This window comes from Leptonychotes weddellii, chromosome 4 (genome assembly GCF_054177405.1).
Source record: "Leptonychotes weddellii isolate Sample4059 chromosome 4, ASM5417740v2, whole genome shotgun sequence".
Taxonomy (NCBI): Eukaryota; Metazoa; Chordata; class Mammalia; order Carnivora; family Phocidae; genus Leptonychotes; species Leptonychotes weddellii.
Window position 1 is genome coordinate 19,186,117 of NC_138372.1, and position 12,349 is coordinate 19,198,465.

The window sequence follows — 12,349 nt, forward strand, 5'->3', positions numbered from 1 at the left end:
GAGGGGGTGACCCAGAGTCATGTGAGCAGCCTCAGAGCCCAAGACCCAGAAGAGAGAAAGAGTGATGCCAATATCCGGACATCAGAGAGAGGGAGACCCAGAGTCACACAGACCCAGAGCACCAAGTCCGGAACTGCTGAAACAGACCAGAGATCAAGGATGTGGCTCCCCAGCCTCCCTCCTTCGCTCTCCCTCCCTTCCTCCCACTCTCGAGTTTCCAGCCCCAGCTGTGCCTCCTCCACATCCCCAGAGCAGAGTTCTCCTGGCCCTGGGAGTCTGTGCCCTGGGACTGGAAACCAGTTTCCTCCTTGAAGCAGCTGGCTGTATGTGTGTTCGTGTGTGCACGTGTGCGTGTGTGTATGGGTGAGCCACCATCTGTGTGCTGTCCTGGGCTGGTGCTTGCCTTGCACACAGCCCTCCCCCGTCACGCCCTCTTCATCCTGTCGTCTGCATTTTCACAGGTCCAGATCACACACATCTTTACACACACGCCACACTGTCAGCCACACTCATTCAAACCCAGAAACATGCCCTAGGTCTCCTTCTCTTAACACATCTGCACATAGGGCCCGAGGGCCCCCCACGCACACAGCAAACAGCAAGTCTCACCCTCCTAGGATCTCCCAGCCAGACATTCACCCTTCAGCAACCTCCAAGGGCAGCTATCCCCCTGCCACACGTAGGCAAGGACAAAAGACCAAATCTGTCAATCCCAAAAGAGGATACACTCAAAGGCAGGGACCCCATCTGTTTTGTTCACTGTTGCATCCCCAAGTGCCTGGGCCATTGCCTGGAATCCTGTAGGTGCTTAAGAAATATTTGTTGAATGAATGTGTTTACAGTGCCTCTAACAGTCACTCAGGAAACCCGTGGTAATTTACAGCCACGCAGTGAAAAACACTAATGGAAACCACAGCACATACACAAGAAAGCATCTTACCAACACCTGAACACCTAGGACAACACATTAAATAGAGGTGTGTGCACACAGGTGGCTGCTTGTATGTAAACACTGGGCACAATAGCTGGATTCGTGGTTCTCCGCTTTGTACATTAGAACCACCAGGGTAAGCTTTTAAAAAATCTCATTGCCCAGACCCCGCCCAGCCCAATGAAATCCGAACTTCTGGGCTGAGAACCCCTGATCTCAAAGCATGGACCTGAAAATGTGGACATGTGGGTTATTACCAGGGATGTGGGTAGAGTGGGTTTTCACTTTTAACAGGACAGCAGAGCAGACTCCCAAACCAGATGATTTGGGTTTGAACTCTGATATCACAATGAATGGTCTTTGTAAATTACCTCTCTGCGAGTTGAGTTTCCTGTCTGTGAAACCGGAGAATAATCATTACAATAAAGCCTTATCATAGAATTGTTGTGGAGATGGCATGAATTTTATATAGTTTGGAACAGTACCTGGCACATAATTAAAGAAATTATTTCCTATTCTTGTTTTTTATTTAACCTTTGAATTTTTTTCTTGAGTGAATTTTTTAAGCAGGATTTTTTTCTTAGACTGAGCGCTCAGAGTCAGACTACTTCTTCCCACTTCCCATGTCGTCTTGGACAAGTCACGTACTCCAGGTCTCTGAACCTGTCTTCTCATCTGTAAATGAGGTGAGTATCTTCTCTACCTCGAGGATTGTTTTGAGGAATAAAAACTTTAGGGAAGTATTTAATAATGGTGGTGAAACCCAAACATCTGGGAGCCACATTGCCTTGATGCTTTTTGCAATCAGGTGCAGGGCTGTGGCTGTGGTAAGGCTGAAATTTCTGAAAAGAATAGATCAAAATGGGGTGGACCCGCCCCCCCCCCATCCCCCCCACCTGGACAGGGTCAGAGAGCCTTCCATCCCGAAGGCCGGGCCCTTGGTCCTGGCAGATCTCCCAAGTCTGCTCTCCAAAATACACCTCTGCCCTCTTACCCCTTACTGAGCCACAGACTGAGCTCCCTCCCTTCCCTGAGCTCCTATTTTCTTGTTGCCCGCCCCTCCCCCCCCCAAGACTCACTTTCCAAGAGCTCCCTCTCCAACTCTCTCTCCCAGCCCAGAAACTGTAGCTCCACTCTCTGCAGTGAATCCCATCCCTCCTCCAAAACCCTCTTCAAGTTAATGAGCCCCCTCGCTGGGCTATAATCACCTCCCTAAACTCCCATTTCCTTCGTGGGTCGTCCCTCCCAACCCCCACCAATTCCTGGGCACACAAGCTTTCACTGCCCTCCATCCCCATTTCAAGTAAAGCTCCAGTCCCTTCCACTGAATTCCCCCTCCTGTCCCCTTTCCTCACTGAAACTCCTCTGGGCACCCTCAGCAGCCCCCAATCCGGCAGCCTGCCCCCACCTGGACAGCGTCCCCAAGCTTCTACTGCTTCCTCAGCAGCGCTGAACACACTTATTTTCTCCCTGCAGGCGATTCATGGGGCTGAAAACAAGCTTCTCTTGCCTCCTGCACTGGTTCCGTCCATGCCACCTACTTCAACCAGCCTCCGCCGGGCCCTCTCCCAGTCCTCCCCGCTCCGCACCAAGTGTCTGCTCCAAACAGACCTAACTACGTATGGTGGCCGCCTGCCCCCCACCCCCACCCCCAGGCCTTTGCACACGCTGTTTACTCCTCCTGGAACAAACACCCCCTTCCCGACCCTTACTGGGTCTTCCTGCTCCCTGCCCCCACGTGCAGCACCATACTGGATTGTAGCCTTGAGCTTCGTGTGGTCGCCTTTGCCTCACCAGGGAGTGAGGTGGCAGTGACTTCATCTGAGTTGTTGGGGATGCAGAGAGGGGGCTTGGTGGGTGGATAAGCCTCACATCCAGCACAGAGGCTTCAGTTTTGGGGGACTGTTTTACCTGAATCCTCTGATGTCCTCTTTCAGATAGGGGTCCCCAGAAGCTGGCGGTCTGTGTCTCCCCCTCAGAGGGTTCCTCAGACTCTCCTAAGGCTGTGTGGGCCCCGTGGAGCTGTCCCTTGGGGTCCCCCTGATCTTCAGTGGGGAGACACAGAGCCACATTCAGCAGAGATTTAACATGAAGCAGATCTATGGGAAAAGCCGCGTGTTAAAGACCAGGCTGCCCCAAGTGGGCATTATTTGATCAAGGGCAGCCAAGAGCTCCCAAGGTCAGGGAGTGGGGAACAATTTAGCCTTTCCAGGCCCACCAGATATAGGCACGGGATTGAGTTTTCTCAAACTTTGTATAAAAGTTTACAAATGCTGGGAGAAAACAGCCCCAGCATTTGGGGTTCAGGGGAAGGGGGAAGGCAGAAATATCGGGGTTACTGGCCTATCAAACTCCGGAATTTGCACAGGCAGATAGATGCAGGTGCGTCAGGTGTGCTGGGGCAAAATGGGGGGCCTGGAGACTAAGGAGATCCAGGACCTGGGGTGAATGGGAGATACTCCAGTCCTTGTGGGAAAGGGGGTGTTCCACAAGGGTTCTTGGGCCAAGACGGCATGAGGGTCTCAAAGACCGGTGTCCCTGAACCGGAGGAGAACTGCAGGGCCCAAAGGCTGGGGTGCCACAGTGTAAAGGAAGGGGCTGGAGTCAAGAGACCTGGGATCCAGGATGGAATGAGAGGGTCCGGAAGCAAGGAGACTCGAGACCTGATTTATAATGGGGATCCCTCCAGGAAAAGAAATCTAGGACTTGAGGGGAGAAGAGGGGTCCAAGAGGCCAGCATCCCCGTACTTGTGGGGTCCTGGGGTGTGGGACACAATAGGGGTTTCAGAATCAGGGGAGACCCAGGACCAAGGCCAAGGATCTAGGAGGCAGAATCCCTGGATCTGGGACATAATGCATGGACAGGGGCCACAAAGCCCTAGGGAGCAGGCTGGGGATCACGGCAGGGGAGACCCAGGGCCTGGGCTGTAATGTGGGAGGGGGGCGCGGTTCCCAGATGCAAAGCCGACTCAGATCTCAGGCAGAAGGGAGACCTCAGAAGGTGAGAACACATGAAGGTATTTCAACTCAGGGGAGCCAGTGTCTGGTAACAAAACCCAGCCATGCCTCTTCCATTCCATCCACCCTCACTCACCCCCTTTCACAAGACACGAGGTGGGTTTTTTTTTTTTTTTTTTTTTTTGCTTTTTTTCATTTCTTTTTAATACAAACTTGGATCTTTGGGTGTGTCCTGCCAAAACAGAAAACAACAACAACAACAGAAGAGAAAACCCAAAAGAGTGAAAAATAAGAAAGAAAGGAGAAAAAAAAAAAAAAAGCTCCCGCAAGAGGTTCTGCCCCCTCCCCCCCACCATGCGAATTTGCACACCACGGGACCACAGCAGGTTTACAGAATGCAATATACAATCCACGATTTATAATAAAACAGTATATACAATAAATAGGATATTGTTCATTTTTGTCAAACGACCTGTAGATAAATTTCTCAGTGCATACTTGCAGGGGCTCTGGACACCTCGGGGCCCCGCTCGCAACCTCTTGCACACGCTCGCGCTCTCTCTCTCTCTTTTTTTTTGTCTTTTTCTAAAACTGTGTTTTGTTTTTAAGTTTTGTACATTTTTAAAAAGTATTTACAATTGCTGGTTTTGTGCAGAAAGGGCTCACCTTCGGCTTCTGCGTGGAGGAGATGGGCGGGGAGGGGTGGGGGGGAGATGGTAGTGCAAGGGAGGCAGGTGGGGTGGGGTGGGAGGCAAAGGGGCAGGCGCTCCTGCCAGAGGACAATATGGACGCTGGGAGGGGTCTTGGCGTTGGTTTTCTGAAAGCTGCAGAGAAACACAAAAGAGGAGGCGGAAGTTAGCAGTAGGCAGAGACATTGAGCTCTAAGAACAGAGAGGCTAAGAGTGGGACCCCCACCCAGTTCCTACCAGGATTCTGGGAGAAGCTACCCACATTGTTCCTTCTCCCAGAACACTCCAAATAGCCCCTCATGAGACAATGGACTGTTTCTCGCCTTCTCTGAACTCAGTTTCCCCATCTGTAAAATAGGCTTGTATCCACGGCCTGCCTCAATGAGAGGTAAAGGAGGCTCTGGGAGAGGAGTTGGGGTTCCAGGCAGTGCAATTTGTTAAGGACTTGGGCTCTTGAGTCAGACACAGCTGAGTTCAAATGCCAGCACCACCCCTGGACAGCTCCAGGACGCTGGGCAAGTCCGCGAATCTCCATGAGCCTCAGTTTACTCATCTGTAAAAGGGGGATAACCAAACTATCCCGTAGGTTTGTTGGGAGGATTCAGTGGCTTAAGGTGGCTTAAGCCTGGTATAGGAAATGTAAGAAATGATGCTGATTATACATCATTATTATTTTCCTGGGGCCTGGGCCAGGTAGGTGCCCCAAGCCTCAGTTTCCTCATATAACAATGAGTTTAGTCATTCCTCCAAGCGAGGCTATTGTGAGGAATGACGCAGTGGGGAGCACAGGGCTTGACCACAGCACAGGCATGAACTGCACACCCGTGCACTTTCATTTCTTCTAATTCCAACCCTTTCCCAGTCCCCTCCGATGCCATTCGGTTCCTTCCAGAGGCAAGGTGACTGGGACGTCTGTCTGAATAAAGGAATAAGGAAATGGCCCAACACAGTACCATCTGTGTTTGGCTGCTGAGGCTCAGAAACTTCCATGTTCCCAGTCCCTACAATCACCAGACACTGGAGGTCTGAAGTACCCCTTCTCCAGGCCTCCCCACCCAGAACCCAAGGCTTGGCTGAGGATGGCGGGAAGATGCCCAGAGGGACAGGGATGGGCTCGGTTATGCTCAAGACCCACAGTCATGAACCTGGCGCTTTCAGAGTCCTGGCCTCCTTGAAGAGCCCTGAAACTCCTGTCCCTGCACTTGGTGAGTGACCAGCCCACCCGAATTAAGGTGTGGGGAGTGCTACAACTGCCTTCTAAGACCCCTTAGGAGAACACCCCCCCTCCCCGACCCCTGCAGGAAGCAGGCGGCCACAGAAAGCCTTTCCTCTCTTGTCCTTTCTTGGCTTCCCTTCCCAACAGGGCCACATTTAAATTCTGCTCAGCCTCGGCTGCTGTCTGCTGGGCAGTCAGCCCTGGGGAAGACTTTTGTCCTGAGGCTGGACTTGCCAGGACTACCCCCCCTCCCCTCCCGCCCACCCCCCCCGGGGCCAGGGGAACCAGGTGGGCTCCTGAGAGGTAGGGGCAGCGCCCATCCCCGTCTATGGGCCCAGGCGGCCAGCAGAGGCAGGAGGGAGGGGAAGGGTGGAGGCTGAACCTGTGTTAAGCTGTCAGGTCTCCTGGGGGTGATGGAGGATGGAGTATTAGCCGGAGGGGGAAGAGGTGCGCCTGTTAGGGTGTAGCTGAATTAGAACCAGGGGAATGGTAGGAAAGCAGCAGCTCTTGGGCCCAGGGATGCTGCTGGGATGGGTGTCAGTCCCCCAGTTAGGGTGATGAACAGGAACAGCTGGAGCCGGAGGCCGGGTACCCAGTAGGGCACAGGACTAGTGTAGCTGGGGGGCGGGAGGCGTCTACTGCAGGTGGCAACAGCTGCTGCGCTAAGGAACCTCTGTTGGGGTGACACGTATAGGGTGCTGGCGTGACGAGGGAGGGGGTGACTCAGCCCCGGCTGCCCCAAACCACTCGGCAAGTGGACTGTACCGAGCCCCAGCCTTCCCGGCTTGCTCCCCCCCAAACCCACAAGGGCCCCAGGGCAGGCTGGGAGCCTCTGCACAAATCCCTGTCACCCCCGCCCCCTCCGGCCCTTCGCCACTGCCAGTGACCCTCTCCAAGCCAGGTCTCCATGGTGATCTCAGCCCAGCAGGCAGCTCCTGCCAGAACCATTCCCGCGGTGCCGGCAGCCAGGCAGCAGGGAGGCTTTCTCTCCCTCTGCTCAGCCCTCCCTGTCTCACCTTCCTCCTCCCTCGGCCCTCCCCACCTCTCGGGACTGGGCCAGAATCTGGGGGATGGCGGGGATGGTGAGGGGGGATGGCGGGGATGGTGGGGGGGGGTGGCCGGGATGGTGGGGGGGGTGGCTGGGGACAGAATCAACACCAGAGGTTTCTGAGCTGGGAGAAGGGAGGATGCCCGTAGCCCCGAGCGACCCTGACCGCACTGGGTTCAACTCCACAAAACAGAACTCAGGCTGCGGTGCCAGGCGGCCCTGCGCTGGGCACTGGGGACAAAGCGGCAGAGACAGATCTGGCCCCTGCCCTTGAGGGGCTCTCGGAGCCCGGAGGGAAGCAAAGCAGACCCCAGAACAGGCAATTCCAATGCAGGGAGATGGGGGCTGTGCCAAGGGACGCCCTGGGGGGGGGCTCAGGGAGCACACCGAGGGGGCACCTAACCCGGCCTTGGCAGGAGGAACTCTGGCTCTTCGGCCCACTGCTGAGCGCGGCGCCCAGCACACGCCGGGGCCGGGACGGCGGGCTGACCGAATGCCAGAGTGGTGAGCAGGGCGGCAAGGTCCCGCTCAGGGCTTGCACCCCTCCAGGACGCCTCCTTAGACCACCCTGTTACCATAGCTACCGGGCCACTTCTCCTTCCCTTCCCCGCTCCTCCAGGGCAGAGGCCTGTGTGTGGTACCTCGCTATCCCCAAAGCCAACATGCGCCCCCTCGGCGCCCGGGACACCAGCCATTGTTCCTGAGACTTAGCCTTTCAGTGCCTCTATGATCGACAACCGCAGAGCCACATTCCGCGGCGGCCTGGCGCTCCAGCGGTTTCGCTGGCCGAGGTGCCCGGCCGAGGTGCCCTGGCGCCAAGTGGTCTCTGCCTGTCAGAGGAGGGGCTACGGGCATCCTCCCTTCAAGGAGCATCAAGGGGTAGCTGAGCGGGCGCTCGCAGTGCTGCGGGTCATGTATAAATCAGGCTGTCCTCAGAGAGCTGCTCTCCCCCCAAAAGGAGCACATGTTCGTGCATTCATTTAAGCGACCAGCAGACATGGATTCACACCCACCAACTGCCAGGCCATGAGCTACAGTCTCGCCTCCACCCTCTGGTCTCTGCCCTCCAGAAGGGCGTCTCAACGTCAAATAAGGCAGTGGAGCAGAAGGCAGAGAGGATGCGTGAGGGTTTGAGACGGATCTGCTGTGTCACCTAGAGCAAGTCCTTTCCCTCTCTGGGCTAGTCTCTATGTAAAGTAGGGGGTTGAACAGGTAATGGGAGAGATATTCAGGCCCCAGTGGGGTCAGAAGCAGACCACAGCTGCCCAAAGGCTGATCCACCCCCTCTTGACATTTTCAGGCAAAGTCAGGCCTGTAGGTCCCTCAAATGTGGAGAGAGTACTGCTTCCCTGGGTCTCCGACCACACTTGACACATGGGGGACACCCTCTGGTAGGATGGACTGGCTGTAGGGTGTGGGTGTGGCTCTCCTCCCCACTCCAGACAATGTTTTCAGAACCTGTGTCCACCCGTGACCAGAGGCACTCCTGAAACTCTAGCTCACCAGCCATTCCCTCCTTAAGGATCTTTCCCCACCCCCTCCACTGCTGGGCATAGAGAGGGACGCTAGCGGGACACAGCAGGGTTCATATCCACGGTCTCCCACCTTGCAGAGCTGCATACTGCTTACCAGTCCTAGGAGACTCTACGGCCAACACCCGCACTCTCTGCCTTCCTGATCAGAGATGCCTCTGTAAAGACAGGCCCCAGTGATGGCTATGTGTTGGGCATGTGACTGCTCACCAGGGACCCTTCCCGGCTCTATCATTCCACTCCTGCCAGGGTGGCTGTGTGTCTTTGGGGGAGTCCCCTTCCCTGTCTGTAAACTGCGCTTTAACCTTTGGAGCTCTCCAAGGTTGTACTTGGAGAACTCCAAAAACCTAGGTAGCCTGCAGCGTCTAAATTTGTTTATTTATACGCCCCATCCCCTGCCCCATTTTAGGAGCCTATCTGAGGACAGCGACGGTGACAGAAATGGTCTCCTACCTACTCCCAGTGCTTGCCCTTCCTCTCTCAATTCTCTCTAGTCTACATGCTTGTCTTCAAGGCAAAAAACAATGTCCCACGCATGATGTGACACCGAGGAAGATGGGGAACATGCACAGAGATGAGCAACCAGCCTAAAGGAGCCGACGATGTAGTGAGGACATTCCCAGGAAGGGTTGCATGGATGCATAAAAGGCTAGAGATTAAGTGGGCCTGGGAAGGATCCTGGAACGCTTCTTGGAGGAGGTGACGCCTGAATGAAAGATAGGAACTGACAGGTGGGAGATGGATGGTGGGCAGCAAAGGGCAGCCCAGGCCAGGGATAGCTCGGGGAAAGGCACAGGGCACACTGGGGAAAGAAAGCTCCCTCCTAATTCCACATTCTAGGGCTGGAAAGGGAGGGTGTGTGAGGAGGTCAGGGCAGAAAAGGAAGACCTGAATACCTGGAATACCAGGCTAGTGGCTGGGCTGTTATTTTGTAGGCAAGGAGACTGGAGAGGCAGGGAGCAGGGGATGCAATCGACAGATGGTAAGCAATGGAGGCACAGGAGCGAATGGGTTGGAATCAATTCATCCAATAAATAATTTCGGGGGCTCCAGACACCATGCATCCGGAAATGCTGAAGAACAAGCACTTTGGTGGCCATAATGAGGGGAACGGACTGGGGTTGGGGGCAGGTGTCGGGGCAGAGACATGGCAGCCACCAGTTGAATGACCCAGGGTTACCGCTTCTGACGCCTTAAATTTGTTCAAGACCCATTTTCTTTTTTAAATCTTGGCTCTATGCCCAGCGCGGGGCTTGAACTCATGACCCTGAGATCAAGAGTCGGATGCTTAACCGACTGAGCCACCCAGGCGCCCCCCCAAGACCCATTTTCTGGCTCCAGGAAGCTCTTGCTGCCTGCCCTGCTCGTGCTTCAAGAGGGCGGGTCCCCAGTACTTCCAGGGGACCTAGTTCAGTCCCTGCCCTGGAGAATGATGCCCACTTGGAGACTTTCAAAGGACACCTGTTTATAGGCTGTAAACTCCATGAGGGCAGGACACTGCTGGTCTCGTTCAGTGCCTGGCCCTGGGCAGGTGACTGGTTCATGTGCGGTGAACACAGAATTAACCTACTTCCCCTCCCCTCTAGCACAGAGGGCGTTACGGCAGCAAAAGGGATGACAACGAAGATGGCAAATCTACCTCGAGAAAAAACCATGATGTATTTACAAAGTCAGGAGGCACCGAGAGAGGGGACTGGTGCGAGGACCTGCATGGGAAGGGCTTCTAGTTGACCTGGGTCGGTCATTTAGAAGTCCGGGTCCTGTTGCCCATCAGGCTTCAGGTCCCATGGGGGGGCGCTGGTGACTTCCCTTGCCTCTGGGCCCCCCAGGGAGGAATCAGCCAGGGCCAAAACCTAGGTGGTGTTTCGTATCTTCCCACCAAAGGACCCCAAACCACACTAGACACAAAATCCTTCCTAGGAGACAACAGGGGCAGCAGGTGAAGGGAGGCTGGCTACCTACAGAGTCCTGAGCGAGGAGGAAAGGGTCCGGGGTGTGTGTGAGTCACACAGACTGGGTGACAGAATTCAGCTGGTGGGAGGCATTTGTCCACCCATGTACCAACCACTGACTACGTGCTTACTGTGCACCAGGAATTGGGCTAAGGGCTTCATGGGTAATCTCATTAATTCTCACAAGAGACACAGCAAGGTGATGTGACTCACCGGGTCACGTAAGTGGTAAGGGATGGAACCAGGCTCCGCACAGAGGCTGGTCTGTGCCTACAGGCGTGCTCCTTGCCACCACCCTCCAGTTTCAGAGCCTCACTCCCTTGGGCTCTTCTGGGCCCACAGGGATGTGGGGAGATGGGAGAGGAGGAGCAGGAGAGGGCATGTTCACAGAGAGATTATATTTCCAGGAAATGAGGGCTCAGAACAAGAAGGCCTAGCCTGAAAATGGCCGTGGGAGAGGCAAGACATGGGATGGGAGGGAGGACGGCCTCAGAGAGTGCGAAGAGAGGCCCACAAGAGACAGGGCAGGGAGGGCTGACCCCTGATGTGAGGGCTTTTGCTCAGAGCCAGAGGCAAGATCAAGTGACCTCTTGAGGTTTCAAGACACAGAGAGACAAAGCCCAGAGCAGCTGGGGCCTGGCCCAGGTCTGGGCATGCCTGCTGACCCTGGTTGGCCGGTGGCCTTGGAAACTGCTTCCTGCTCCCGTCAGGCCCCAGGCTGGTGTAACCTTGGAGGACCTGTGACATTTCTCTTGGCCTCAGGTCCACGCCTGAGAGGGAATAGGGAGGAGAGGGGGACTCAAGATTCCTGAGTGCCTTGGAGGGCCCTTCCTGATTGCACAGGGTCTAGCAGGGCTGGATCTTTGGCCATGAGGGCCCAATGTGGAGTCAGTCTCCCTGGCTCCGTTTTCCACCTAAGGAACTGGAGAGGTTTGCCCCCAGCCCGAGCGCTCCCCACCCTCTACCCCTTCCCTCTGTCCCACCAGCTCAGCTCTCAGACCAAGGGCGTCCCACATTCCCCACTCTAGCTCCCCTGAGCTTTCCTCTTCTAATTCACAGTGGGGTGTGACCCTCCCCTTGCCCACAGTTCCCTCTGCCTAGAACACCTTTCCCCTCAAGTCTCTGTCCATCCAAATCTTGCCTATTCTTCAAAGTCAAGCTCAAACGCAGCTTCTTCGAAAGAACTTCAAAATCCGTTTAAAATGTCAGACCCAGAAACATTTGTAGGGAGTGTCCAACCAAGCTGTCATTTTGCGGATGGGGAGTCAGCGGTGTGGGGTATTGGGGGAATGGTATGGCAGGGTACCCAGGTTCTGGGGGGGGGGGTGCAGTATTGGGTTTGAATCCCGACTCCACCGGTGACTAATTGTGGATCCCCTGGCAAGGTTCCTAGCTGCACCTGCTTGCTCCACTCTCCGATGGGGTGGGGGGGGAGCGGGCATTACCACCTCCCAGCCTGCTGTGAAGGCTCAGTGCGGCAGTGTTGCATGAAGGGCAAAGACGTGTGTCCCTTTTCTCACCAAAAGTTCTGAGAGATGACCTCTGACCCTAACACCCACCTTCCTGGTACACAAGCTTTGTTTCTCCCCGCCTCTGGGCACCTGCCACTTGCCACCAGCTGTTTTCAGGTTCTTCGTGTACCTGCCTTAGCCTCCTGGGGTGGATGCTGAACTCTGAGGACAGGACCACGTCTGCTTTGTCTCCTCCATGCCTGGCACCCGGACAGGCAGCGAGAGGCTCAAGGTGTGGGGTGGAGCCGAACCAGTTTCTCCAGCGGCCCACGTCAAAACGCTCACTTGCCTGAGGTGACCGAGGTCGCCCTCCTTCAGCACTTGCCCTGTGGTGTGTGTGTGTGGGCGGGGGGGGGGAGACCTTCTAGCTGGTAACTCTTCAATGGCTCCCCACTGGTCTTGGAATATGGTTCAAACTCCTTCCGGTGCCCTGCCTGCCTTGTCCACTCATTCAGTGAGGAATTACTGTCCTCTTATCGGTTCCTCAAGTTTGAGCTCCTTCCCGCCCCAGG

General features: G+C 55.4%; 1 protein-coding gene across 13 annotated transcripts in view; it reads right to left on the minus strand.

Annotated features, from left to right (window-relative positions):
- Positions 1-4,339: 4,339 nt before the first annotated feature.
- Positions 4,340-12,349, minus strand: part of AHDC1 (AT-hook DNA binding motif containing 1) — a 63,635-nt gene continuing 55,625 nt past the window's right edge. For all 13 annotated transcript variants that reach the window (XM_081817828.1, XM_031039037.2, XM_031039035.2 and 10 more), the window contains one exon: positions 4,340-4,713. The gene's annotated coding sequence lies outside the window, so the exon portion shown is untranslated. The remainder of the gene's footprint in view (positions 4,714-12,349) is intronic.